Source organism: Anolis carolinensis, chromosome 2, assembly GCF_035594765.1.
Source record: "Anolis carolinensis isolate JA03-04 chromosome 2, rAnoCar3.1.pri, whole genome shotgun sequence".
NCBI classification, from domain to species: domain Eukaryota; kingdom Metazoa; phylum Chordata; class Lepidosauria; order Squamata; family Dactyloidae; genus Anolis; species Anolis carolinensis.
Genome location: NC_085842.1, coordinates 94,722,631 through 94,729,213, shown reverse-complemented (window position 1 = coordinate 94,729,213; position 6,583 = coordinate 94,722,631). Strand labels below are relative to the sequence as shown.

General features: G+C 41.4%; 1 long non-coding RNA gene across 2 annotated transcripts; it reads left to right on the top strand.

The window, feature by feature from the left end:
• Window positions 1–683: 683 nt before the first annotated feature.
• LOC134296126 (uncharacterized) lies at window positions 684–5,474 on the top strand. 2 transcript variants are annotated; one of them, XR_010002697.1, is made up of 2 exons: window positions 684–1,731; window positions 5,104–5,474. It is a non-coding gene; the product is annotated as an uncharacterized LOC134296126 (long non-coding RNA). The 2 variants fall into 2 exon arrangements; XR_010002696.1 differs by having other exon boundaries at window positions 684–1,777.
• The last annotated feature ends 1,109 nt before the right edge of the window (window positions 5,475–6,583 follow it).

The window sequence follows — 6,583 nt, the reverse complement described above, 5'->3', positions numbered from 1 at the left end:
CTAGAGGACCTACACATGCCCAGAAAACTGTTTTCTTTAGGAATCTCTAGGGCTTCCAGCATGACTCGATAGTTAACTTCTTCTGGAAGTTCAGTATAGAGTTGCACTAGAGGAGCTAGAGATTCCTTGAGATAACATATTAACCAAATGAAATCAGCAAATGTAAAATCAGTCAATGTGGAGAGCCAGCCATACTCTGTATGAATAAAAAATAATTCAGGTGCCCCAAAGTGCCAAATGCATTTAATTTATGACATGTGATCTATATATAAGATCCAATTCTGGCTTTTACATTTGATTCAGTAATAGACAAAAACTTAATGTTATTTATACTGGGAACATATAGTGAAGTTAACAAACTACATATTACAAGCATATTTTTTTTTACATCAGCTCATCAAAATCTTTCCAATGAAGCATCAGACAATGAGACAATCAGCACTTTGGAGCAGTTGGCATCCACTCACATGTATTTTAATTGTCCTTTGTTTTATTCATGTATTTTAACTGTGTTGTATCCTGCATTTGAGCCATGAGGAGAGGCGGGTAACACATTATTATTATTATTATTATTATTATTATTATTATTATTATTATTATTATTATTATTTTGTATATTATTATTATTATATATTTATTTAAGTATTTTAAGTAAATGACATAACAAAGGGCTTCCCCTCAGCCTCCAAAGTGCATATTGCTGATATCAAATAATCTATATGCAAAGTCATACCATCCTAAATATCCCCTCCAAATACGATGGAAATTCAGTTAGCTCACTGGTTTGTTTGACAACAAACCATTTCCATTTTAATGATTACAGCTATTTCAATTAATGGAATGCAGATTTCAGTTGATATGGTTAAAGGAAAGATGAAATATTGGACTTAAGAGATGAGAAGTGAAATCCCTGTGTAATTTATGACACTGTCTTTCATCCCAGAAATACATAACAACAACAACAACAACAACAACAACAACAACAACAACAACAACAACAGTTTATTTATATTCTTCCCTATCTCCCCAAAAGGACTCAGGGCAGCTTCCAACGACAATGTCTTTTCCTCACAGAAGGAAAAAAGATATGCTGTGCAAAGTGTGGCAAAGCAAAATAAATAGACTGCTTCTAATGTTATCCTTCATATAAGTGTGGTATAATGAGAAATGCCTTCAAGAGTCTAGCATGATAATAGGAGCTTTGCAGTTGCCGCCAAATCCCTTGCACAGATTGAAACCATTCTGATTGACAGACCCAAAAATAGCCTTATTATCAGCTTTTGCGTCTCTTATTAAAGAACAGAGCTGCTGTGTGCTATCACTAGGAGGGAGGGACTGAAGGAGGAGAGGGAAAGAGGGATTTTGTTACCTTCTTGCTTTAAAGAAACTTTGATCAATGTCAGAGAGCAGGAACGTGGAATGTTATTAGCAGTAGATGCGTTGACTCTCCTTCGGCAAAAATTTCTGGGGAAATGCAATCAAGACCATTACCTCACCTAGTCATGTGTCAGTGCATCTGCTTCAGGAGACGAGCCAGGCCATGTTAAGTGCAGACTTACAGCGAAACCCAATCTGTCAAGCTGGCAGAAATGATGTTAGCAAATGGCATTTCAGGCACTAGGGAGTTCGGCATGCTCAGCAGGAGGAACTAATAAAAAGGAGAAGACACCAACCATGCCCCCTGGATAGACAAGGCTTCGTTATTGATATGAGGGAAATCTCATCTCGGAGGTGGGTGCTATGAAGAGTTGGGCAAGGGCTGCTACAACTGGAGACTGTAAGTGGAGTATGTAAGGGGCTTCAGATTTGCTGGGTTTTTTCTAGGGAAAATATTTTTGACAACCTCTGCAAGTATACATTTCGGTTTGGGGTTCAAAAATTTCTGAGAAAGGCTTGAAAGCAGCAACAAGAAAGAAAAATAGAGGGGGACTGGTTAGGAAATCATTTGGGGGAAATAATAAGTCAGGTCAAAATAAAAAAAAACCCACTGGAATGAAAAGCAGGGTTTGGGAATTATTTTTTGAAGTTCTGATTTCTGGCAAGCAAGAGCTTAGCCAGCATCTTCAAAGCAAATAAGCAGAGAAGGAAGGGAAAGAGGGAATGACCTAAAGCTGGCCTTGTGAAAAACAAGCCACAAACGTGCCACCTGGGAAAGCAATTGGAAGGGGGCAACTATCTGTTACAGAAGCACATAGAAAACCATTTCACTTCCCCTGTGGTGCCAGCCTTAATACATTTTCTGGTTGCTGCTCAGAAACAGTAGCAGCAGAGGAGAAATAAAGGGTATAATCCTCCAGGACGGCAAGGTAGGGCAAGGAAGGAAGAGGCCAGGGATCTCATTAGCAGTGCTGGCCTGCCTGGCCAAAGAATCCCAGTGAACCAGAGCGGGTGTTTGATGGCTTCAGGACATGGAGGTCAGGCCATGCTGAAAGGCATAGAGAGGAAGGGTTGCAAGGCTGAATTGAAGCAAGAAAATCTCAATGGCATAAGCCGTGAGAATAAAGAGAGAGTGTGTTTCGAAAACTCAACAGTAAATAAATCAGGAGAGAGAGAAAAAGGTATACACTCTATTTGTCCAGATTTGGTAGGGACAGTCCTAATTAATCCCCTGTTGTCCCATTTTCCAGTTGCTTTTAAAACGTAACACCTTTTTTCTTTTCACACTTTCCTCTTTGTCCTCAACTTACTTCAGTTACTGCAAACTTCAAAGTGCAAATGCAGTTTGGACTAAATTAATTTAACCATGGGAGAGGAGAAGAAAGAAAGAAATGTTGCTCTTTCCAAGAGGATCAGGCAAAAGGAAACTGCACAGCCTCTCCTAACTTGTGTGTTCTTCCCTATTACGTAATAACTTTTACCATCTTATTCATACTCTGATGTTATTCAGTCATGGGTATTCCAGTCAGGGCCGTCGCAAGGAAATTTTCAAGTGTAGGCGAACAGAATTTTGGTGCACCCCCCCAAACCAATCAGGCATTGAATTGTTGCCAGTTGTGAGGCCACCCTGAGTCCTCTTTGGGGTGAGAAGGGCAGGACACAAGTATGGAAAATAAATAAATAAATAAATAAATAAATAAATAAAATTAGGACAGTAAAAAAGAACACTCAAAAACAGGGGAATTCCAGACATGAAACAATCAGGGCCAGCTAACACCTCCCAAAAAAGGATCACCCCAGGCTTTTAAGCTGCAAGGCCATTCACATCCAGGCCTTTAAACTGCAAGGCCATTCAAAGCTAATCAAGGTGGCCAACTGCAACATCCACACTTGCTTCAGACAGACAAAAGTTCTTTGAGTTCTTTCTCCCAACCTTTACATTCCATAGATATGCAAACCCCACTTACCTAGTTTCCAACAGACCTCTTGCCTAGTTTCCAATGGTCCGCGATAGCGGCTGCAGTGGGAGGAAGAGTGGAGCCACCGGAACAAAACAGTGCTGGCGCTGGCGGCCGGGGTGGTGGGAGAATGGCAGGCCTTCCATCTCCACGGCAACGGCGGGGAGTGGCCTACCCAGGCAGGACCCATGCTCCCACCTAGGGAGGCTGCTCTGTGCCACTGCCGAGGAGACAGAAAGCCCGCCATTCCCCCACCACCCCGGCTGCCAGCACCAGTTCCATTTTCATCGGAACAAAACGGTGCTGGCACTGACAGTTGGGGTGGTGGGGGAATGGCGGGCTTTCTGTCTCCATGGCAATGGCGCGGAGCGGCCTACCCAGGCGGGAATGTTGGGTGGTGCGGGAATGGCGGGCCTATGCAGTCAGGCCCAGGCCAGGGCGAAGGCCCGAAGGAGGCGGCGACGGGTGGGGGATGCATGCGCATACATGCACACATGCATGCACACGGGGGCACCTCAATGGCACCCCTGGGATTATGGCGCCACAGGCAAATGCCTAAATTGCCTCACGGTTGAACCGCCCCGGATTCTATTTTTGATCCATGAAAACAGGTATGTATGAACCCAAGAAACTCTAGGGTTCATTTTTTAAATGATAGAGAGTACATGCATGCAGCAGCTATGTACTATGGGCTGGGCTGTAGCACAGCTGGTAAATCACCAGCAGTAATAAGATCTACCAACCAAAAGGTGGCCAATTTGAAGCCCGGTCGATGTGAGCACTCGACCATCAAGCCCAGCTCACTGTTTACCTAAGCAGTTCGAAAACAGCTTAGAGCTGTAAGGAGAGAAATTAGGTACCACTAATTAGCCGGGGAGGTATTTTATAACATCATAAAGAACAAGACCAGAAATGTGGTGACCAAATGGAAGGTGGAAGGAGGAAATCCTGATGGCTCTTCGTCATAGAGAATGGAGCAAAAGCACCCCCCCCCCCCGACTGAATCCAAACTCAACCTCCAAAGCATCAATATTTGACTTTGAGACAACATACCTCCCTTCTGTCTGTCCTGTCTGACTGAACAGGATTGAATGTTTGCCATGTATATATTCTGTGATCCGGCCTGAGTCCCCTTGGGGAGATAGGATGGAATATAAATAAAGTGTTAAATATTGTGATCAAGAGGCATTGACACTAATGGCTATAGTAATCAAATAACTTTTATTATAGGAGCTGTTTGAAATAGGAAAGCTGTCTGAAGGTGCTAGCTAGGCTTAGGTAGAACAGAAAGAAAACTGAGTCAGTTTTCCCTGTGAAGCAGTGAGACAGAAGAGGTGGAGTGAATATTAGTCTAAGAGAGGTTAGCCATGAAGGTACTTTAGGTCACCAAAACACTTGTCACTACTGCTTTCTCTAAGGCACATTTAACTTTTTTAAATTGTTGCATTTATAGCATAAAAAACAACAGCTAACCCATCAAAATTAATATAAAATGCACAAATTGAGGGGGAACGGTGCAGGCAGATTTGTAAATAAGTGAAAATAATATACAAACATTATCTTGGTGGGAGGAAGTGACTTGCAAAAATGGATGTATTGTGAAATTGCATTAAAATGCTACCAGTATGTTTTGGATCCAGCTGAATCTTTAATAAAATGCAGCTTTCCATTCTATGTGATGCTGGAGACAAATTTAAAATTCAAACTGACAGCATACACATTCACTGTGCATTGATCTGTCTTTTCCTCTCTTCTGGGTTGCTTTCAGCTTACTGGATCAAAAGGTGTACAGGACTGTCTTTGGAATAAAGTAGGCCTAAAGGAAACCTGCAAACAAGATTCTGTGAAACCTAATACTTCCCAGACACTTCCCTGCCTTCAATTTACCCCAGTAAAATCATCCAAATGCTAGTGAGCATGCTTTGTGGTGCAGAAGTATTTCCTTAAATGCATCTTTCTTCTGGGTTTGTCTCAATTTGTCTCAGCAGACTGTGTTTTTAAATACATATAGCTACTATTGTTTTCATGAAGAAAAGCTGTTGTTTTCTTGTTGAAGTAATTGTAGGAGCAATCTGACAAATTTTGTTTTGTTGTTTACTTTGTCTTTTTCAAATCTATTAAGATCTTCCTGAGTCCTAATTCTGTCTCCTGTGGTGTTTATCTTGTAATCTACTAAAAACCCTAGACTACATGCTTCCATCAAGCCAAGTAACCATCAGCATCTGTATGCCCACCTGATTTTTCCTGTATTATCATGCTCCCACTCAAAATTCATGTGGAAGTGGGAGCATGTCTGAGTCACCCAGGCATTAACCCCAGGCCTGAAAGAATTAGTAGAAATATACCTGAGGTAAGAGTTAGCAATAGTATTCAATAGTCTCCTTATCAGACAGAGATGATAGTTAACAGCAAGAATGCATTTGCTGGTAGCATTTGACATTGCACCTTGTGATTTTTGTAGTGACAAGTCACAGGAAGAAGAAAAAGTGTGTGGCTATCAGTAGCCAAGTTGCAAGAGCTGACTGGTGACTCCTGAACAGTCCATTTCCTTCTCTTTCAAAGTGCTGGTGTTTCTGCAAAGAAGATTAAACCCCACTTGAGGATTTTAACCGTGTAGCCAGATCAGTGACAAGAGGCTTATTTTTATTCCAAGCCCTGTTAATTCCAGACCTCAAACCTCAGAGGATTAGAGTTTGGGGGAACATTACCTGCAGATTCAGGCCTGACACAGTTTCTCTCTGAGACTTTTATCAAGAAAAAGGAAAAGAGGAAAATCCTTAAGGAAATTAAATCCTTCAGGCATGAGCCACTGTGCCTAAAAGTATAGTCGTGCATATTTATCACAAAGGAAGATTCACGCAGGCAATAGTTCTCTTGGAAGAGAAAAGAGAGAGCAATCCTGCTCCCTCTAGAGAAGTGCATTTAATTTACCAAGGCCCAAGGGGAAATTGTATTGCCATACCTATCTGTCAACTTTCCAGCCTTTGACAAGAACCATTCTTTATCTATTTTCTAATTATAAATAAGCTGCCACTTCTAATAAAAATTATAGTGCATATTTTTTTATTCAGTGGCACTGCCCCCCCCCCAAAAAAAACTACCATTATATAGACTACTTTAAAAATGAACTGATGCAACACAAAGGCTTTCTTCTAAGAACTGGCATATTTTTCTCACTTTTCTCTAAACTAAATTCTATGCAGCATAGTAAAATCCCATGGCAAAACCTCTTGGTGAACTGCAAGAAG